The 24,306-nt window shown below is 33.3% G+C and overlaps 1 protein-coding gene across 1 annotated transcript in view; it reads left to right on the top strand.

Moving 5' to 3' along the window:
* The first annotated feature begins 13,265 nt into the window (after positions 1-13,265).
* The window catches only part of LOC102020373 (interleukin-1 receptor accessory protein-like 1), a 268,193-nt gene continuing 257,152 nt past the window's right edge, over positions 13,266-24,306 (top strand). Inside the window, exon 1 of the mRNA XM_013507557.1 lies at positions 13,266-13,312. The gene's annotated coding sequence lies outside the window, so the exon portion shown is untranslated. The remainder of the gene's footprint in view (positions 13,313-24,306) is intronic.

Here is a 24,306-nt window from a genome sequence, read left to right as displayed (position 1 = left end):
TGTATTTTGTAATGAAAAATTTTAATGTATATCTTTCTTAAAAAAGCATACAATTACTACCTTTTAAAATATTGTGTATGAATAGTTTAATCTTTATTGTTTCATCATCTCACAATTGCTTTTGAGTATTCAACATGTTCTGCCTGTTATGGAACATATTAAAAATGTTAAGGAAATGAAGGTTAAATTTCTAAAATAAAAAAAAAACATAATCTGCATTCTCAGAAAGATTAAAGTATAAAGGGGAAGTCAAACGTGCAAATGAAAAAAATTACAGGCCAGTCTTAAATGTTGGATAGAGGAAAGGAAGGTATGTTTAGTGGCCCCAGCATGAGTCAGAAAGTTCAGCCAAAAAAAGTTGACAGTTGTGGTATTATGGAAGGATTGAAGCAGGATTTGAAAAGAAGAAGAAATAAATTTCCCCAACCTAAGCAAATTCACCTTTAGATTTCCCCCTCCTTATGTCCATTGTTCTTTGTTCTAATACAGACAAAAGCAGGGACTTATGTCCCTGTAAGTAAAGATTTATAATCTGTTCCCATAACATCCTGTTTTGCTCATGCATGGCCATCAAGATACATTAAATTGCAAAACTGTCACAGTTTAATAAACATCCTTTATTCTACTTTTTGCAAACTTGCCTACAAATTTTTCACCACAGAGAAGACTAACTCCTTCAGTAGCATGTATAAAATGGAAACCCTTCCTTTGTTTAGGGCTCAGCTCTTTGGACACAAGTTCTATGAGTTAGTGCTCACCTAAAACAAATCCTCCTGTTTCTCCTGTAGTCTCTCCTGTCTCTTGAATTCTGCAACAGGATGGGTGAGGATTTAAGAAGACTGTGGTGTTCTAAAAGGAGAGAAGCAGGGGCATTTCAAAAGAATCAACAGAATAATGACCTGAGAAAATGCAAAAACATTCAAAATGCTTAAATGCAGGGCACCTTGAAGAAAGTTAAAGACTTTGAAGAAAAAAAAGAAACATTGGATCATGTTAATTCATCACTTACAAATCTTCATAGTTCCACTGTCAGTTACTGAGTAAAATGTTAGCTTGCTAAAAATGTAATTAATGTGAACAACCCTAGTTAAGAAGAATAAAGCCAAATGCTTTACTTGCACTTGACCATGAAAAGATGATCCAAGTTGGTCCATTTAGTTGAACCTCTGCTCATTATTCTTGCAGATTCATGAACAATAATAATTGTCATTATTTTAAACTCCTGAGGTTTGGGATATTTTAATAATTAGAAGTATTTCATTGATGAATTGTATCAGTATTTTCTGTTATATTATTTCTAAAGTAAAAATGTCTGCTATATTTGTTATAACCACAGAAGTGTGAAGATATAATAGAAACAAATTTTGCTGAGCAAATAGAGCTATGGTGTTGCTTTGAGCTGGCATAGAGGCAATTCAATCTCATTTCATTTTTTATTATAAACTTTGCTCTAAATTTATAATTTATACTTCTGTGTGTGGGTATATATAAATGGATGTACTATGTATAATACTCAAAAAATTTATTCAATCTTAAAGCTTTTATATCCGTGGCATTTTAAAATTATTTTAACTATGGAGGATTTCAAGCAAAATAGGCACAAAAATAGTGAAAAGAACATACTGAAATTCCATCTGACCTCACCCAGCTTTAGTAATTTTCAGCATTTTTTGTATGTTGTTTGTTAGAAACTTTGTTTTTGTTTTTTTCTTTACTTTTGATGATGGGACTGGTGTGTTTTCAATACAACTAGGAAAAAATTTGCAGTTTGTTTTGCAGTGCAAGTAGGAGCGAACTTATAGTTTGTTTCTGCATTGCTGCAGAGAAAATGCTTAAAATGACTAACCTGATTTTGTTGCCAAGTAACTCTTGGCTATGTGCTAATAGCAGAATAATACAGCAGCATTTGCAGCATAATTAGATTTGAATAGCAAGTTTTATTTAAAGGGTGCCTGATTTTTCTGTTCATAAGCATGTTTTTCTTTCTGTACTTCTAAGAGTTTTAAGGTTTGTTTAGGTTTTGGGGATTTTTTTTTTGTAGTAACCATGTTTTTCACGACTTGTGATTGACTTCATTTTATGAAACAATAAAAAAGTCCCACTGGAAAGTTTTATTAAACTGTTAGGCAGAGCTGAAGCTACTTGACATTTTCCCTGGTAGGAGATTATTTTTTAAATAATCATATTTTAATAAAATGTCTTCTCAACAGTTTTAGATGCATATCCACAACTATACAGCGGAACATGAGAATGGTCTAGATAAGTAAGTTACAGCTGGTCTGATTTTGGAACAGATGAATAAATGTAAACAGGAGTTTTTTCACTTTACTCATTATAAATACACAATTTTCTTCAGTATGCTTGCAAAATTATAATTTTAGAAAGAAAATAAGGGTTTGGGGAAAGGAGGCATGGATAGCCAGCACAAAGAAAATAGGAGGAAAGAAAAAAGGAGGAAAAAGGAAAGAAGAAAGAAAAGCAGGGAGGGTAATTATTTAGCTCTTTAGCAGTAATGTCACCAAATATCACAATCAGCCTGAAATTAAATTCAGCTCATTTATATCAATATCATATTTGCATTTCAGAGTTCCAATAATATATCAGTTAGCTTAGAATAATAGAATATAAAAAGAATATTTGCTTTCACCTAGTGTAGGTTCATCATGGATGGAATTCAGTTAAAGCTGACTTTAAAAATTGAATATATCAATATTGTTATTGTGCCTAAAGATGCTGATCTCTCATGAAATTTAACTCAGTAAGAGGAATGTCATATAGTATTACTTGAATAATTTGGTTAACTTTATGTTCCCATATTTTGTGCAAAAATTGAGCTATCTAAAAGCAATTTTGGCTATTATGAAGTGTTATATTAAAAGACATCTCTAATATTGCACACAACTAGTACAAAAATTTAAAACTTGGGATTTATATGGAAAAATCCTGAGCTTTAATGAACAACATACTTATTAAGGTTCACTTCTTTTTGGTAACAGTGTTATCATTTTTCTGGAATGCTTACCTTTCTTTGGTCCACTGTTATTATGAGTCTCAAATCGCATGTTATCATCAAGTTCTGTAATCGTTAGAATTCTGCTTATAAAAGCCCATAGCAGACATAACTGGCCCTTCAATTGTTCTGTAGTAAGCAAAAAGAGACTTATTCAAATCCTGCAGTAAAATGTTCATTATTGTCAAAATTACTGTGTTTGTAAAGTAGTCTATTGAAACATGAAACATTCTATCCCTGTTTCCAAACACTAACCCAGCAGGGTGCCTCATAGTGTCAGAGAATCCAGGGAGAAAAAGTTAGAAGTCACATTAGAAAACACAAATATTTAAGAGCTATCTACAGGAATGGAGAACACATGAGTAATACAATCAGAAGAGCTCAGTTCACATCTAGACTTTCCTCCTCACTGGCTGTCCGTTTTTGGAGAAGTTTTGGTTTCTTTGTGGAAAATTAATGCTCATTTGAAATAATGAAAATAATGTAACTGCACACCCCAAACCATGATATGTATTAATTTTTCTACCCATATACTTACTTGTGATCATGCAGTTATGTTATTGTGCCTTACAAGTCTTTAAATTCCAGCTAACAACACATCTACTTAATGTTTCGTCAATAAACTTAAACGGAGGCTGCCACATCCATACTTAGTGATAAATTCAGATGTTACAATGGATGTTTTGATGTGAAGCCCTGGCCATGTCCATTGAACATCTATCACCACTTACCAAGTAGTTTGTTTGGTGGCTACCTTCTTTTGGTTAATGTATGTTCAGTGACTGAAAATAACTTCTCACCTAAGTTATTTATATTTGTAATGTTTGTTAAAAAATTCTATGATATTTCAAAACCTAAACATTTTGTGAACATATTCGAATTATGTCTGAAGTTCTGGAATGTCTCTACTTTGTGTATTAGATTTGTTATTTGATTTCTGTAAAGGAGAATCTTTTAATTTTTAGTTCTTTGGCTAGAGGGAAGACTTTATTGTTGGTTATTTTTCAGTGAGAGTTTGAAGGGGGTGAAGTAGATTACTCATTCTTTGTATAGACTCTTCTCATTTTGGTTTTGTATCTGTCTCCTGTCCCCTGTTATTCCTGAACATTCTGCTTACTAAAATCCATACTCTGTCCACAGCTGTGGGCAACACTTGAGTATCCCAGGTTTCAGCTTCTCCCTCCCTGTTTCATTAGTCCCTGTATTTTCAGTAGCTTTCTGTGTGCCAGATAACAGAAGTCCCTTATAGAATTCAGGACTGAAACACATGTAATAAAACCACTTTTAATATGTGGTTATGACAGGCTTTTCAACTTCAACAATATTGAGTACTATTGACATCAAGAGCCAGATCATTCTCATGGAAGGCTTTCCTTTGCTTTATAAGATATTTAGCAGCATCCGTTGTCAAGTAACACCACGCACCAATTGTAACAACCCTGTTGAGAATCAGTATCGTAGAACCATACTAGCGTGTGATCACGCAAAATTCCATCTCATGAACAGAAACCCAAGAAATGTAAATATCATCTATAGAAAAACAACTATCAATGAAGCAATGCAGCATAATCTGCAAGGCCATAAATTGCAGCACACTACAGCATGGAAACATAACATCATAATGTATTATCCCAAACTAAACAAAGAATTTTAAATGTTCTTATTTTTATGGTAACATGATGATTTTTTCTGTGTTCTACAACGTTTTTCTAATAATATTAGAGAATCCAGGGGAAAAATGCTTTTATTAGCATTTCCAAACAATTTAAAATTTAGTATTTTTCATTTCCAAATGCCTTTTATCTGATAATAGAAAAAGAAAACATGATATGCTGTTATTTACCATATTTTTGCATTGCTAGAGAAGAGATAATTTCACTTATAGGACATATAATTTCTTATAATTTACTATTGTTCCTAGAAGCTAATTAGTGACTGTAATTGTTTTCTTCCTTGTCAACTGAAGTGTAAACAGTACTTGGCGTGCTTACCTGTTTGATTATAACTATTATGCCAATCAGCAAGCTTTTCCTAGTGTTCATCAGAACTTCTCGCAATAATTATGCTTTATTTCCTTTTTCTTACCACTTTTTAACTTTAGCTGTAAGTACACACAAATTAATTTAAAATGGTTAAAATCAGAAAATCAAATTCAGTTTTCTTCATATTTATGTAAAATCTACTGTACAAATTTTACAAAAATTGAAATATTATAACATCTTCATTAATTCCATGTCTATGCATAGTCTTTATTGTTTACCCTCCATGTTTGTCTCAGCTCAGGACTGAGGTTCAGTGGATGGTCAGGATCAAGTTTCAGTGGGTGATTGAGTGAGGGCTGGAACCTGGCACGAGTCTGGATGAATCAAGTAAGAACACAAACAATGTAAGCCGGGGCTTAAGAGGCAAAGGCAGAAGATGAAAGTGAATAAACACTGAACTTTCAATTTATCCTAATGTTCATTAGCTTTACCATTGATATTCCTGAATCATTCTCTTTTGAGAACAATAAATGTGCTACTTTTGTGATTAATGTTCCCTCAGAAGTTTAGTGAGATATTGGAAAGTGATTGAGTATAAATTTCTAAATTCCATCATTCCTATGGTAGAACAGTACTTCCAAATAAAGTTGTTCAAATGAGAAAAGACTAAATTAACATGATGATATTCAATTTGGCAGTTGAATATGTTCCACATAACAGTGAATCAAGTGAGTATGTGAGTTTTCATAATCTTTTGGGTAAACATGACTCTGATTCTATTTTTGAAGAAATAAGTTTGGAAATTCTCTCTTTAAATTATTATGAAGGATGCTAAAGCAAAAGATAGTAATGATTTTCCAATTTAAATCTTATGATAAACAAATGTGATATTAGCCAAAACACTAAACTGTTTTAAGACCATTTTCTCAATCTTAGGGAGACTGCAAAGTCACAGTGTTTCATCAAACACTGACTCAATTTTCAATATAGAAAGTAATGATAGATAGTAAAATTGACCTCTATACACAAAGGGCAGCAGCTAAACTGCTTTATGTAAAATTATCTCTGGGTACCTGCAGTAGGTATTATTAGCATTCCCATCACTGAAGCAAGATACCCAAAATCTAAAACTTCAAGGAAAAGAGGTGTATTTTGGCTCACAGATTCAAAGGATTCAGTTCATGACCCACTAGCTCTAAAGTAGAAGCACGTGGTGAAGGCCATGATAGAGGAAGGATGCTCATCACATAATAGCCAAGAAACAAAGAGTGACAGAGGATCCCAGGACAAGAATATACTCTTCTAGGTCACACTCCAATGGTCAGGCCCTGTCAACCAGGCCGCACTGCCAAACTTGAGACTTTTGAGGAGCATTTTAAATCTAAACCCTAATAATACCCAGTGGCCCATAAATCTCTGCCTGTTATACTGTTTCCTAATATCATTAAATAGTGTTGCAATTCACATATTTATTCAATCTCACAACTGAGCAGTTTCCCTTAATGCACAGACATTCACTTGTATTCCACATCTGGTCCATCAATTAATATGTTATACCCATCCACAAAATAAGTACTTAAAGAAAATACTATAGCTTATATCACCTAAACCAGGGTACCATCACCTCTTTGTGAACTGGTTCAACGTACTCCCTCCTGCCTTCCTTCCAATACTCTGCTCCACTGTTTCCATGCCACTCCATCCTACTAGACACGAACACCAAGGTGCCAGCGTGAAAGTACTGGCATTTAAATGCTACCCAAGGCCCTCTGACTCATAAAATTCTCCTTAGCATTCCATAATGTTTAGAATAAAAAGCAAGTCTTATTTAGGTTTCCTCAGGCCCTATCTCAATTGGCCCATAGCTGTGTCTGAACTCACTGCTTCTCTTCAACATAGCAAAAAATGACCTGTTCTACTATCTTGCAAACATGCTACGTCCGCTCACAGCTCAGCATCTTTGTGCTTGCTCTTCCCTCTTCTGTGCATGAAATTCCCCCAGATAGTCACATGGCTCATTTCTTCTCTTCATCGGATATGTTTCAAATGATATTCAGAGCAAACTTTTCTTTTTTATTTATTTATTTATTTATTTTGGTTTTTCTCTGGTACTGGGAACTGAACTCATGACCTTACACTTGCCAGGCAGGCACTTTGCCACTGAGCTAAATCCCCAGCCCCTCAGAGCAAACTTTTCTGACAGTCCTCTCTACAGTAGCACTTGCATTAGTCTCTGTCTTTTTACCTGCTTCTTTTTTATGGTATTTGTAATCAGCCAACATTATATTATCCGTGTACTTATTTATGTGCTGATTTTACATCTTACTTTCAAGAATGTTTGCTCCCTGAAGGCAGGAATCTTATTTGACTTTGTCCTAGTAGCTGGAACAGTGCCTGACAAAGAGGAGATGCTATAAAATTTTTTTTTTTGTTTGTTTGTTTGTTTTTTGTTTTTCTCCGGTACCGGGAACCGAACTCACGACCTTGTGCTTGCCAGGCAGGCGCTTTTGCCACTGAGCTAAATCCCCAGCCCCGCTATAAAAATATTAATTGAATGAATGAATGATTGAACACGTTTATTTATTTTTATCATAAGGAGCTCTTACCGAACTAAATAAATAAAAGATTCAGTATCAAAGCCAGTCTAATTAATTTCTTGATTCTCCTCAAAACATACTTTTTAATAAACACATTCACATAGTAGCAGTTATGCCCTTTGACTGGATGTACCTTTCTGTTCAGTTGCTTTGCCTCCCTCCTGGAGGCTTCTGAGGCTATCAGACTCTTGTAAGTCTCTGTAATTGTGAGCAAAAGACAGATTTTACCAACTTCAAAGCATTAGAGGCAAGTGAAAAAGTAAGGAGTCCTTTTCCCTTAAATGGATTTTCCTTTTCTTTCTTCTCCAATAACCATGAGATTGTGCTCATAAGACGTATGCTCCACTATTAGAAACTGATGTTAAAACATTCCAGACATAAGAAAATGGAACTGAAATCTCAGTCTGAGTCATTTGGAGATTAAAGCCCTATGGGTGATCCAATTTCTCTTTATCTGTTAGGAATACAGAAAGTTGTTTTGTGAATTTTTTTAAGTCTAGAGGAAAACATGCACAAATAACCCATTATAAAATGGAGTGGGCCCATGGAGTTACCCTGAAGCATATTTTATTGTCAGCAGTGGAAATCTGTGAATATTGTTTTGTGACAAGTTTTAGTTGATAGATTTATGTGGTGTTATAAAGAAATTATCCCCAAGTATAACTCCCACTACAGTGAATCTTAAATAGGCTCTATTCCATGACCATCCTTACTAAGGACTCTATGTCTTATGCATTCTTTATTTCTAATTTAATATTAGGTTTACTTACTTATTAAATACTCTTGAAATTGAATTATGGAGACATTTGTATTATATAGACTGTAATGTCCATGAGGTATTACAATCTTTAAAAGTTGTGGTTTTTTATTTAAAAAGTCTATAGGTATATTGAAAGGAATAATTAATGCTTAATTTTTTGACCAATTTTGCATGCTTATACCTGGTAATCTGAACAACTAATTTGAAGACAACAATATGAAAAATAACAACCATTGTTGAATTCCCAACATCTTGTTCAGTAAAAGTTATGTTTTGAGTTTTTTAAATCCCAACACATGGCCTGGAATACCTACAATTATGCAAGAAGGAGCAGAGAGGAAGGGGAAATAAAAGGGATCAAGATGTGATACATAAAAATATGTATGTCACACATATACTAATGAAAATTTTAAATAAATAAAACTGTTCAAAATGAGTTCTATTGTGACTGAATTTTTGAAGGTAGATCAATTTATCTGTTATAAAAACTAATGTAAAAATTGATTTTTTTATTTTTATTTTATTTTTTATTATTTCTTTTTTTTTGGTACTAGGAATCGAACTCAAGACCTTGTGCTTGTCATTCAGGCACTTGTGCAGCTGACCTGTATCCTCGACCCAAAATTAATGATTCTTAAATCTAGTGTCTAGAATCTTTTTAAACTCTTAGTAACATTCTCAGTTCATTATTTCCCAAATAATATTTCCCTTTTAAGGAGTACAGAATCCTAAATGCTATTGTTCCAATCTGATAGGTATCATTAGAACACATTTATTTTTTATCAATTGTATGAAGGTCTTTAATTTATTATCCACTGAAGCCTCACACAAACATATATGGTAAAACTATGTCACCATTTACATATAAGAAGGCTAAGAAAGAAAACAAAGATGTTAATATTTTCTCCACTTTACCAAATCAACAAACCAAAGAGGAATTATTTAATCCTTGTCTTCCTGAAATCAAAATGTGTGAGCTTCCTTATTCTACCGTAATGTTTCTAGGAAACGAAGGAACTAGTTTAAATATATTATGAAAATTATTTATGACTTAGAAAGAACTAACTTTGTGGTAGAATAACCACAGATATGTAAGAAATATTTTATATTCTCAGTAGTATTTGAGGGATTAGTTTGTGAGGGGTTAAAGTTAGATTAAAAGGATTATCATTTAACAGGGAAAGTGTATGCTCCTTGTAGATGCCTCACATTTCTCTTCTTAAGAACAATGGAAAGACAAGAATCCTGACTGATCAGCTCTGCTTTTTGTTTTATGAACACTAAACCCTTTTTCACTGTTCTTGTAAGTGTACAAGAAATGAGGGAAAGAGGGAGAGACTCCATTGCTTCCTGAATAGTTAAGAAACATTAATATAGATAAGAAATATATGTTAATCTTTCTTGTACATATCTTCATGTATATTGACTTCTAGATATTTCCCTTACTGTGGTTACTAAACAAGATGAATGTCCCTTAAATTCCTCCTTTTGTTGTGCAGAAATTTTTGTCTATTGAGACATATCAATAACTCTGTAAGAGAGGTCTACTTTTGTAAAGATTATAGCAGTTTTAATTTACTTAATAGCATTTTCTGAAGACTCAAATGAAGGTTTGGAAAAGCTCTAGTGAATGGGTGCAGAGCTAGATTTAAAGCATAGTTTGTGAGATAAATATTGTGTCTTTTGGTAGACAAAGTATGATTATTTTTTAAAATCACTCTTGGTTTCACATCACTATTGTTGAACTCTCTTTGGTTCTCCAGTGATTTCAGTTAATGTTCATGTGCTTGTATGTGTATGTTAGAGAAAGAAGAAAGTGTTCTCAAAAGACAAGTTGTTTTCTTGACAATGAAATGTCAGATATTCTAGTCATGATCTGATGCCAATAACCTTGCTTTCCATTATAAATCATTTGTTTCAATTTCCTTAGAGTTCTACCTTTCCCAGTGGAGAAAACACAAAGCAGTTTTCCGTTTGTGTGTGTGTTTATTTTTACTTGTCATTATCATTCCAGTTTTTGTTTATCCAGTTCTATCTGTCAATTCGGTACAACTGGTATTTATTAAACATCATCGGTTTAAAGTGTTAGAAATATTAAAATAATGAAAAATTCTGTTCATGTTCTTTCCTGGCAGCAGCAAAATTTGTCACCCTCAAATGACTGTGAACCTGAGCTACTTCTTAGCCTTAGTGATCATTTCCTCTTCACAATCATTTTGCCACGGTGTCAAAACAGCAGTTCAGCTGTTGTTTTATCTGGAACTTTCCACTCACTTTCATCCAAGAAAGGCGAATCATACAAGAGGCGCCAAACTGATACCTGTCACAGTGTAATACCAAAACATGAGACTTACAGACGAGGACAGATTGCACTTGCTCTAAGTTCTGATGATTTAATTGCATGTTTTCACTCTTCTAACAGATCTTACAGACCTTGAGGGGAGACTTTGTACAGGCTTACGCAGGCCTGGCTTGACAGAATTTTCACTGAGTGCATAACAAAGACTAGGGTAGAAAAGATCTAGCAAGGGCTTTAGCTTGAACTTGCTTTGTTACCTTTGGCAAAACGTTTGATCTCTGTATTTCAGATTCCTGATTTCTAAGACAGAGTAGTTGAATAGGCCCAGAATTTCTATTTTGGTTATTAAACTACAGATCACTGTGAAGTATAGAGGCAAAACCCAGAGGTACTGCAAACCAACTCTCACAGTGTCTATCACATTATAGCATTTCCTACATATCAAATGAATTTAAGTCAAATTTGCTTATTCAAAATCTTGAATGAGATACTAGATGCAATAAATAGAAGCAGAGCTACTTTTGTCAAAGAGAAGTGGACAGTATCACAAAGCGTAGAGACATTTCCTGTGGTCCAGTCCTTACCTCCTTCACTTCATCTGCCTGGAGGGCAGTGTGCAAATAGCTGAGTTTAATTTAAAAGTTCAAAAACAATCCCTTAATAAACAGAATTCTCTCAGGCTCCAACATTATATGATTTCACGACTTAGACTTGAAAAATTCCTATGCTAACACAAGTTGTCATGTGACCGAATAAGAAAGGTCTTAATGGTATCATATTGTGCTGCAGAGGGGTGGTGGGTTTGCCCGGAGACCCTCAAAATCATTTTACATTCTGAACAAATGTGCTACATATGGATTTTACTATCTTTCCCTCCAGATCTTTTCCCCTCTTACCACAGACTAGTGTGGGATGTGTTTGAATAAGGAACATTTTTCTCAACAGCTCTCTAAAACAAACTGCCAAATTATCTACTGGTGACTACATAATCGCAAGATTTTATAAACTGTCTAAATAAACAGCTATTTTGACATCAGGGTTCCTTTTGAAGCTCACCTAAATAATTTGATAAGCAGGATCTAAAAAATGTGACTTTTTAACCTATTAATGGTAAGCCATTTTGCCAACAGTTAGTAATAAACTGATTATTTCAGTAGTAGGAGAATAAAATCTGTTAAGATTAGATAGCTTAGGCATAAAGTAAGGATAGTTAGGGTTAATCAAAGTGATGTCATGTCTTTGAGAATTTCAAAGCTGTTGCTCTCATCCTACTACCCCAACTTTCTTTCCCTCTTTATACCTGTATCTCTGTTAAACAGTAATAAATTTGAATGAATAACATATTCTATTATCTGTGAAGAAAAACAATCAATTGTATCTTGGTCACTCATATTAACACTATTAAAATGCACCCAGGTTGTCTAACTTGGGGTGTGTCATTCCTTTGCTCTGCCTGTTTTTTTTGTTTTTTTTTTTTTTTTGTTAAAGAGAGATGGATGCAAGCTGCTGAGCCAGCTTGAATTCTTAAATCCTCTAGTGATAAGTACTTCTAGCCAGCTCCTGGCAGTTCTGTCTAGATCAGCCTTGCAGTTATCAACCAAACTGGCATGTCCTCCTGGCAAAGCAGAAAGCCCTGAAAGCAAAAACATTTAGTTCGGCAACCCTTAATTGATCATTTTTGTACTTGATATAAAGTAGAAGTTGCAGTGACAGGTTTCAAGGGACCTAGGCAATTTAATCAGAGGGGGTGGGAGGAAAGCTTAATGAAGAAGAACTGACTATTTGTCTAAAGTTCAGATAGTCTGGTTTAGCTAGGAATGAATTATTCAGTGAGAAACTGATCTTGAAAATGCTTAATAGCAAACTCAGATTTGTAGAGTGATAATTGAAATTGACGAAAGCACAAGCAGAAATGTGTGGAAGCTTCAAATCAAAGAGAGTATATCACGCAAATTAGTGAATAAATACTAAAAATGTAGCAAATACAGTAATAACGTGGTTAGGCTAAATGGAAAATATCACTTAAAAATATTTTCTTGGTGTGGACATACATGCACATGCTAATTTAATGGCATATTGCTACCCCATTCAGAGAACATACATGAGGAAATAATGTAATTACTAAATTGAGAGTTGCGAGGCAATGTGACACAGCATATGGAAACTAAGAATGGTATTAAGAAGAATGACACATTCCTATGTCCAAAAATGTTGTAATACATGCCTCATACATCAAGTGTAGTTTTAACACAGGAAAAAACATAGGGCACCCTATTAAAAGAAAAACAAGGTATAAAATGAAATATTTTGTGAAACACATTCATATCTTCTTAAGGACTGATCAATCGTGATGCTGTAATTCAACACCATCATGTGACTGTCAATCTGGACATGTTATATTTTACTCTTGTACAGTCTAATACCTTTCGCCTTGCCTGAAGGTATTACCTGCAATGTGAAAGTTATTACTTGGTACAGTGCTTTGACACTACTTTGAGAATGAAAAATCTTTGGGAAAATAAACTGTATTCTTTCAGTTCATGCAGCATAAGTATAAGCCTCTGTATTGTTACTATTGTTGTCTTTCAGCCCCTCTGACTGATAAGCCACCCAAGCTTTTGTATCCTGTGGAAAGTAAACTGACAATTCAGGAAACTCAGCTGGGTGAGTAATTCCTTAATTACAGTTAATACACTTTTCTCCAGTATAGTCTGACAGTTAATAAGTCTGGATTGCAACTGTAATACGCTGAGCTGAATGAGTATGTGGCTGGTATTCCATTCTCTGCAGTGTGTGCTTTGGGACAAAGCTGGCTGCTATTTGGATGGATGTTGGGAAATGAGATAGGATGAAGATTTTAGTAATGATATTGTAATACCATGTTATAATATTTGAATTGGTTTTGAAACCAACAGTGTGGAACTATTTGTCTTATAGTAGTATCCACTAATACATTAAAATGCAATTTCTGAAATTTTGGGAAAGGGGTGCAAATTCATTAAAATAAATGTCATAATTATGATTTAAAAGCATTTTAAAATTAGAATTCAATGTAATGGACATTATGATACTCAAGTTTTGGCTAAAGTATTATTAAAATATGAGCAAGTGACCTTTAGTTAAGGGACTGGTACTTTCGGACAAAAAGTCACAGACAAAACATGCTCTAGTAAAAATATTCAGTTGTACACAAATCAGAATTATAACATGTATATCTTAGAGATAAGACTTTTTAGGCTGTTTTAGCTATGTTAAGTTACATCAAACTATGGGAAATTTTTCCTATTAATTATAAATATATACAACAAATTTCATTCTGCTTTTCTAGGCTTTATTTTTGTTTGAAATGTAATATACATCTGTATAAAATTATTTGTTTTTAGTAGTTTGGTATAAAATTATTAAAGGGATAAGTTCACCTGTACAGGCATATTGCTAAGAAATTTCCTTCTATTGATCAATTGAAAATAAAAATGCATTTAATGTATTCTACTAAAAAAGAATCAGTAGCTCATCCCATAAGTTTTGATGTTTTTGTTGTTCTTGGAGTGAGAACTTGGATGAAAATTGTAAATACATTTTTTTAAGATTAAATGTGGTAAACTACTAATTACGTAACTAAGTTACATTGTACAAAACAAGGTGATTCTTTCAGAATTTTTAAAATTAGTCAGTCAGTGAATTTCGAAGACTGGAAATTTTTATATTTGCTAATTAGAGTCATGGGTGTGTGCAGGCTTTATGCAAGTCAATGTTTTAATATGCTTCTTTGGTAATAAATGCAAGTCTTTTGAATTACTGTCATACATATATGCAAGCAGTATTATAATTGCTTTAAAATAGAAGGCCATATGTAGAAGTAAAACAATGTCACATCTAAAATAAACAAATATACTAAATTTGTACCTTATACTTTATTAGTAGTAGCCTATCTTGAATTATTTATTGCTTTTTGATAAATAAAATGTGAAATAGAAATTCTTTTTTATAGTATTAGAGTTGAATCCAGTGCCTTCTCACTATGTTACATCCCCAGTTCAGAGTGTTTTTGTTATTATTACATGTTTGAGATATATAATGAATGCATTCCTTGTGAGGAGTTATTGCATATGCATACTTTGTTTACTTCCCCTTTCCTCATCTGTCCTTTTGTTTTTATTTTGAGACATGTTCTTGCTAAGTGGCTACTTTATACAGGCTGGGCTAGAATTTAGGATCTTCCTGCCTCAACTTCCCAGAGTTTCATGATTGCAGGTGTTTTCACCATACCCAACTCCTGAAATATAAGTTCTCATGAGTGGACATATTTATACAGATTTTTTCAGTAACTCTTAGGAAGAGGTTTTTCTAAGGAGCTATGTATAACTCTGAACATCTATGCATTTAATGGTACCAGTTATTGCTAATGAACACAGCAAAAAGGAAATTTTTATGTTTTCCATTTTATGTCTTTCCTGACAACATAATTAGGAGAATTCTATGTTTGTCGTTTGTGTGATGGGTTTCATTGTTGTTGTTCCTGAATTTGGAAGAAATGAAATTGTTCTTTACCTCCTACTATAGGGTCTTATAAAATGGAATAAATTGGAAAGATTTTCTCTGAAATATTATTTTCTTGAATGAAATCATATATCATTGAAAATATTTAAATTTCTTATGCATATTTGGAAGATTTGATTATGCATTCATTTGGAGGAATAGGGGATATCTGTTAACAAAATGCTTCAACAAATACTCTAAATATTTATTGCATAGAATTAAAAGAACTCTCTTTAGCCACTAGCTAAAATAAGATATCTACCTGGAATCTGATTCTTTAAAAAAAGCTTTTTTTTTTTTTTTCTAATTTTGGTCTCAGTGCATCAGAAAAATCATTTACTAGTTACAAAAATTTATCCTTAATCTTTAATTGTTTTACTAAATTTCCTGGAGTAGCTGCCTTGCTCGTGTTTCTAGAAGGTGATCAACTGATCAAAAGAGTATGAGTGAAAATAAGAAAGTCTAATAAAGACACACATACAAATATACCCAAGGTACCTAAAATATACTTGTATTCTACAATGTGAACTTTGATTTTTCACTTTCTTGAAGATTTAAGTTTTTCCCTTTCTAGATCTGAAAAATCTATCAATTCCAACAGGTTTCATATTTGGTAACCAATCCTAAGAACGGGAGATTGAGTAGAGAGTCTTGGGCTGCCAGTAGGCCAGCAGCCTGCATTAGAGATGGGGTGACTTGTAAGTGATGTCTCCCCTAATGAAAAGGAGGGAGTCCCCAAGAGAAACCCACTGGTCAAGAGTTCAGGGGTCTGTTTCAGCCTGTTCTTAAACTTAAAGGTGATCTCAGAATATAATAAAACTCCTGTATGAGAGGTATTATAAGAAAAATCATCAAGAACTTCATAAAACAGCTGGTGCACACCTAGTGATATAACTTTAGCACCCTTTCTAGATTACACAGATGTCCAAATCACTCTAATAGCTCTAAGTCTGTTGACTTTCTGGCTTCTTGTCAAATACATACCATTAATTAACAACGATCTTCAATAAAATCACTGCTTTCATGGATTTGCCCTTGATCTTCACATTCACTTTTCACTGCCATCTGCTGGCCATGTCTGCCTTTCCTTTGCTATATCATTCTCGTGTTCTGTCCTAGTCCCTTCATCTTCTCAAATTGGAAAGACCACTTAAAGTATTTCATTGTAGAAGGCAAAACGCAATAAAAGCAAAGTACTTAGAGAACAATAATATAATGGTAACTAAATTCATGTCAAATATGTAAGTTGATGGGTTTGAATTACAATCAGTGTGTGGTCACAGCCTGGCATTTCCACTTTAAATGACATCTCTGTGTTATTTCAAAATGTGGGAAAAAAAGAACTCCGTCCCTTTTAAATAACTTTCAGGCATCAGCAAATATATGGACAGCATTTTCTTGGGCAAAAGGCCCAGAAATCACACTGTACAGTTCTGAAGGTCAATCCAAAAGGTGATCCTGACTTAGTTCTTTCAGGCTGCAGTAGTCAAGGGAATCAAAAGACAGACATAATTGACTTGCTGAGCTTGAGCCCTGCAGATGTCATTCAGAGATCTGTGCAGCCTGTTATGGAGAGGAGCCCACTTTCAGAAGTTGCCTGAGCAGGGACAGCATATTTCATTGCTACCAGACTTTCAAAGAACAGAAATCCCCCTTAATCTTCACCTGGTAAGACACATCGTATTCTACAACTCAGGATTTGCTGAGAATTACTGTATTGCTAGATATAGGTATCTCTATATTTATATTCTGCTTTTCTCTTCAAAGATAATTATGTAGGTTAATATAGAAATTTGGCATAAAGAAAATTGTTTCTTTTACTGCCAATTTCAAGTACATTTAGACCTTCTAAAGTAACCTCAGAAAACATCTACTTTAAGATTCCTTGGTATCTATGTGAATATTGTATAATTTCAAATCTCATGCTTTTGATTGCAAACAAGTTTGTGTGCACACAGAAGCATTCTGCAAAATTTCGTTTTTGTCTGCAAGCTCTGCATCGGGTGATAAACATGACCGCAGCCATCTTTCCCACGCAAACACAAACACGGCCATCATTCCCAAAATCATAGAACAAATTGAGTTCATGAGTAACTTAATTAAGTTCAGTACCACTGTAGATTACTGGAAATTTGTATTTTTTTCAGTTTTCCTTATCTCAAATAATGATGTGAAGATCTTTTTAAAATATTTTTTCTCCCTGACTTTATAATTATTTCCATAGGATAGTTCCTCAAAAGAAAAAATACTGGATGAAAGGAAATAATTTTGCTAAATATTCTTGCTACATATTTTTATAGTTCTTACCAGGTAAATTGTACAAACTCTCACCAGAAGTATTTAATGAGAATAGTAACTATTGAATCTTTAATAAAATGATATGTTTCTGTAACAGAGCTCCTAAAGGAAAAATGTCTTTCCTTTGATATCATAGTCACTCCCCTGACTCCTTTGACTTCTTTTTCTCTCTTCTCTCATTGTTTTCACACATTAAATACAAGTGACTTCTCGTTTTCTGAGTTTATTCACATTCGGTGGGCTTCAAATAAATCTAATTTGTTTTTTAAAAGTGACTATGGTCTGTGAAATATAGAAATCTAATTGAATGTCTACAATGTTTATCCAATTTCTCTTCTCACTCATTCTAACAAGCAACTGAAATCTTCCTTTGGAGTCCATGTTTCTCAGTGAAGTGTGCACAATTTTTGTGATGGGCTCTAGGCATATGGAATTTCAATAAATAGTAACTGATAATATATTGTACAAGAGGTACACATCTCCATATTTTCTGCAAAGTAATGGAATGAGGACACTGAACTCAAGAGGCTGACCAGCATACACTTAGCTGTTTTCTTTTTTCTGTTACTAGTGTATTCACATTTGTTAAATTTGCTAAAAAATCAAAGATGAAATATATCTGAGTGAATAACAAGGATCCATCAGATGTTAGCATTTAGAGGAAAGTGGTTGACAATATAATGAAACCACAATTTTACAAAGGTCTTGGTACAGGGACACACATGTATGTAACGTTATCCAATTTAACTATAGGATAATGTTTTAAAATACCACACTAGCAATTAACTGGTAATCCTTGCCTTGTTACACAAAAATGTGGGCTACAAAATTTTAAATCTTATGTACATTGTGGAAAAAGGGTTTATTCCTTATATAGTAGGCTTCATAGATATTTTACAGAGAAACTACTTCTCATGAAAATTTTTTATTAGTTTACTATGTTGCTAAAACATTTGTCAAACATACTCTACCTCTATGTTTTGATGTTGTAAAAATCTATATATAAATATATTTTACATGGACTGCCTTCTACTACAAACTTACTAGTTCAGTTTTTTTTATTCAGTGAAACCCTACAGAAAAGTATTTCATGGAATGAAAAATAACCCCGTAGCATTTTTGCTCCACTCAAGGTCTATATTTTCATAACTGTTATTGTCTTGCAACAAAACACTTCTTTTCTGAATAGTTACCACTCTAACTTAGCAAACTTGGGAAATTTTTTGTTACCTTTCTAGAATGGGGAAATAATATCAATACCCTTGAAGCAAAATTATTTGGTATTAAAGGCAGCATCTAGACCTCAAAGTGTAATGCAATATTGTTGATCCTAAAAAACACAGCGTTGCTGCGTTGTACAAGTAATACCAATATGACTTTCCTTCACACAGACAGAACAGGGAACATTGACTGGGAATTTTCTCTCTACAGTTACTCTACTGTCTTTCATGAGCAAATGTTATATAGTTGACTTGATTTTATTGCACTATGGAAAATGTACAAGACATATTTTCACTGATAAAATCAAGTTAAAGAGCATAAAACTTTCCATCTGGAGCAAACAGTGATATTCAAAGTCTAAATTTTTTAAGTGAAAAATAGTGTTTGTTACACACTTGCAGATCAACATAGTTCCACTTTCCAAAAGAAACTTTATTAGACATAAATGAACACTTTTGGGCAAATAGATGTCATACATAAAACATGTAAAGACAAACTAGTGTTATAATTGCTTAAACTGATGGCAGTTGATTATACTCAACCCAAATTTATTGAACTTTGATAAATGAAAGTAATAACTCGACCTCTGTTTTGGTCTTATACTTTATTTTTGAAACAAAAAATCACCCTAAATATTGTGATTCTCATCTAAAAATAATATCTGCTACACTAGTACTTCAGTTAATATTTCATATCCTAAAATTAGAAATCAATAATTTGAAAACAGTATTAGTATTCTTAGGTCACTATATGACCTAATTTATGAATATCACAGCATCTCAAATTCAAAGTCGTTCTTTAGTGAAAAAGAGGGGGAAAGAGTTTGGGGGAAAATGCAACTTTGCACGTGTGTTTTTAAAGCTGCTCCCCAAGCAAAAGAAAAACACCTTTTTTAAATTTTAAGTGCTCAAGGCCCAGTTCTAGGACAAATTGGAAACATCAGAATAGGTGGACTTAGAGGTTAGAATAAATTGTATAGGCCAAGAATATTTAAAATTTTGGGAGCCAGTATAAGCATTTGTTAAAAGGCTTTAAAAACTGAGACAGTTTGTTTTCCTGAGAAACCACTATTTATTTTCCTGAGAAACCACGCTGAAGATATCAATAAGTAATACAGCAACTGTGGTTAATTTCTTACAATTTTGTCTGTAACTCTGTTTTGTTTGTACTGTTCTTATGCTATTTTGTAAATGGATGTCTGTTTGTTAATATGTTTTCCTTCTTTTCTTTTTAAAATGAAAGAAATAAAAACTGAGACAGAGACAATATAATTGAATCTGCTTTCTGTGTTCCCTTGGAAAAAGGTTAGAAGGGAGAGAAAATGGGAAGAAAGAAAAGATCTAAGAAAGAGTGCTGCCACAAAACCAATGCAGAGAATTCACTGAATTCCCCAAGCCCAAGTCTAGTCCCTTTGTTGCACAGCAATGTAAACTATTCAGATTGCTCTTCTGCTGCAGCATTAAGAACGTTATTTTATTTGTCACTGGCCAGGGAGGAAACTATATCGGTGTAACTCTTCATAATTCCAGACTAAGAACTTTAAAAGGTAAATTTTTAAAGGGAGTTGGAAATTATCAAGTCAAACCTTTTTCATTTTACTGATGAGAAAACAGAAACCCCAAATGATTATGCTTTTCCTTAAAAATTTTCCAGAAGCAACTCTGCCATCATCACCGTCATCATCAGATGGTTGTTATTATTATTTTCGTTATTGTTTTAATTAAGAGGTAGCATATTGGCAGTGGCTGAGTTGAAGTCATTGTGTCAGATAAGTCTACATCACAATCCAGCTCTGCCATTTACTGCGAGCAAGCCCTTAGGTAACTATTACTCAGTTTCCTAATCTATAAGGAAAGCACTTTAGAGTGACTGTGGGTATGTAATGAGATATTGCAGGTAAAGATCGCTGTGTTGTCTAGCACATATTAAGTACTCACATGTTTCTTGTTAGAAGTTGAGCTATTTTAACGTTATCATGCAGTGCTTTCTATGAAAGGATCCTGAACTACATTTTGAATTTCATTGCTTTTTTGATCATGCCTACAGTTTTACTAGAATGTGGTACTATACAGGGCCACAGATATGGATTTCATTATGAGATAGACAATATTTCAGAAAATGAAGTTCCATCACTCCTCTAAAAGCCCCAAACACTTACTACTTTTGTGTACTTCACTATGACTTTTTGTTAGAGAAATTACTGATTTCAGGTTACTTAATTCATCAATAGGTCTATCCAAGTGCATAGCATAAATACATAGTTAGAACAGAATAAAATTATCTTTATTCTTTGTTAGAAAGAACAACTTAATTGACCCTGTGCTACACAAATTCATAAATGACCATACAAGCCAGATTAAAAACAACAACAAAAAATACTTTCCTAAGGAAAAGAAATTCAGGCATACTCTTTCTTAGAACAAGGAACATGGCGAATATTTTTGCAATATAAAGCATCAAACTATTATGCCTGTCAAGTTCCTCATGAAGATTTTGGTAATAGTTATATTCGTTTTATAGAAAATACTGATTTTCCTATGACAAGCACTGTTATCGCAAAGCTTTTTAAATCATTCTTAATGATTGAAGTTTACTCGCCCAGAAAAATGCAGTGAGCGTCATGTTAACAAGCACTGCTCATGAATCTTTAAAGGAAATGCCAATTTATCACAAATAAACCTATCAAAGCGATGGTATGGTGAGAATATTGGAAGAGTTTTCAGAATAAGAATGTGCAACCCATGGCCAGTGTCTGTTAAAATGGAAAATATAAAAAGACTCACATCATTTGAAGTTTGAATATAAAGAGAGATGTTATCCGTAAATTTTTTCTTGAATTTGGCCTAAATATCTGAACACTCATAAATTATATGCAGACTCTCCAAGAAAAATAACTTACACCGGAATATGATTATGGAAAAATACCAGCATTTTATAGTTTAATGTTAAAACACTTAGCATTCCAATCAAATGTCACTTTGCCAGCTTAGTATGTTGCTATAGATTTGTGACTAAATTGAATCACCCTAATTTCAGAGATATGTTCCTTTCAGTTTCGATTGATCTTCAATTAGCAATGGCTTAACATGTCAGCTTTAAGAGATTCTGTCTCTCAGTCTTGTTAGAGCAGCTAATGATCAATAAAAGATTCATATGCACAAGGAAAATATGCTACTTAAAGTAATTCCGTGGTGAATAATTTTATACAAGAACCCTTTTGTTATTGACTAATCACCTCTCTATCTTTTCTTTGTGGTAATGCTGATTTTTACACTTTCATAAAATGAGGTTTGTCAGTGTGAAACTGCAAGTGTCATTTCTAAATAACGCAAAGGATCATATGACCATCGCTGAGCATGACTTTCTCTGCTCTCCCGCTGAAAATGGTTATGCCCCTTTTGACTTTCTGCTCTCTCATCGCAAATTGTAATTTTTATTCACCAGTTTTACAGCCAATAGTATTTCATTTAAACTAAATCTTAAGTACATACTTTGAAGGCGATCCTATTATCTTACCTGCCTTAGTTTTGTTGAAATATATATTAATAGAAGAAGTGGCATGATGTCATTTGTTCATCCATGATTGTAACAGGTACACTTTCGTACTTCTAAATTTAAAAGGAACATTTTTTGTTTTAATTCTATTGGAGTTTATATGTCCCTTTTTTCATATGCTTCTGCTAATCCTTTCTTTACTGTCTTCATATATGCTTAATAATGGTTTTCTTTTTAGTATAAATTATGCATAATGCAGTTTAACTTGTAGCTTTGTGAATAAAGTCATGATCAAGATTTGTTTTATATGCTCCTAAACTCTAACCCATAAGATTTTAAAATTTAAACCCCATGGCAAAATCTTGAAAAAGGCCCTTTTCCAGTTCACAATGCACAAACCCAGTGCTACATTCTCAGAGATATACAAGATCTCTTTTAAAAAACTTGTGATTAGAATGTACAAAATCCATTTATGATTATAGTAACTAAATGAATAATAAAAAAAGAAAAAGAGGCATGATTCTGTTTTTCTTTTCCAAAATTCCTCGATTTTAAAGTAAATCTTGTATCAGTGATTTTATCATAAGTGACCTCCCCATGTCACATCTGGTCCACAAGAAACTGGAGAGAAAGTCTTCAAATAGCTTAGGACTCCAAGAGAATCAATATTTCCCTGTCCCTTCCACTTCTCCCCAGTGGCATTCTCCTCTAGTTTATAGGGTTTCCAGCTCTCTGAATGCTTTTGTTTTCAGTTTAATAAAACCAGAGCACCTCAGACTTCCCTGCTGAAGAACTGTGTTTACAGAACTTCGGCAGCTCTTTGAGTGGGAAGAGAGCAAAGGAAAGTACATTTCTTTTCTGGAAAAAAAGAAAAAAGAAAAAAACAAGTGCATCCTATCACATCAAGCCATAACTAGAAATAAAATATACTTACAATGTGACAAATCCTAGAAAATTTGAGATTGTTACCACACATTCAGTAAGAAGCTATTTTGTGAAGTAGCTTAGGGAAAGCTTAGTAAAAGTGTTTTTGATCTTTTTGTCTTAAGAGACAAAATTTAAGTATGTCTGATGAACATACTTTTCTGACATGATAATGAAATTGTCTTGGCTACTTTAAGGCATTCTTTATTAATTGATTACAGTTTTAGGGCTGTCTGAAAATGTATGCTTTTGACTAAAATTACTAGGGCTACACTGAGCTTATTCTTACATCCTCTGCTTATTGGGCACACCCTGCTTATAAGTAGTAGGCCTATTTAGCTCAGAATTATATATCCCAGGTTATAATTAATTGATTGTAGAAGCCCATTTTAGCCATAATGATTGTAATGATTGCTTTTATAAAATCCCAGGTTATAATTAATTGATTGTAGAAGCCCATTTTAGCCATAATGATTGTAATGATTGCTTTTATAAAACAAAAGTCTTTCTCTTTGCCCTAGAGTGTACACTCACTCAAAAAATGTTTATTAGGATTTGCTGCCAATTAGAAAGTGAAAATAATATTTTACATAATGTGAAATGAAGAAAAGAAGTAAAACTTACATTAGACTAAAACTGAGATTTGACCTTCAGGTGAAATTGTCACAGACAATATAAGTGACTATGTATGGAAGAAATATTCAACCAAGATGGAATTTTGTTGTTGCAGATTCCAGGAGAGAAAGATCAGGATTTTCTTTTCTTTCAGTCATTCTTTATGTGCACAAAATAAAATATGAGACAACCCATAAATAATTTCAAGGCAGAAAATCCAAAGACTTTATCTGTATCTCAAACTTGGTGATTTCAACCAAAAGTTAAATTAGGAATTTTTTTTTGTTAATGTGTATCCTGAGTCAAATTATTTTTATTCTTCTTTTTTAATTTGCTTTATGCTACACTGGATTTCACTGCTGCAGGCCTAACACTGGGTTTAAAGTTAGAGATCTGGACTAAATTCTCTCTGGTCCTCCAAGTGGGAGGTGCCCGTCTCCCTACTAGAATGCTCAGGTTTGGGCATGGGGTAGTAGGGGCAGCTCTTTTTTTTTTTACTTTCATCAGTACATCTTTTGGATTTGTTATACTGAAAGCAGCACTCTGGTCTCTCACCTGATTATTTT

The sequence above is a fragment of the Chinchilla lanigera genome, unplaced genomic scaffold (assembly GCF_000276665.1).
Source record: "Chinchilla lanigera isolate Chin_1 unplaced genomic scaffold, ChiLan1.0 scaffold00130, whole genome shotgun sequence".
Taxonomy (NCBI): Eukaryota; Metazoa; Chordata; class Mammalia; order Rodentia; family Chinchillidae; genus Chinchilla; species Chinchilla lanigera.
The sequence above is the reverse complement of the archived record's forward strand: the minus strand, read 5'-3'. Positions and strand labels throughout refer to the sequence as shown.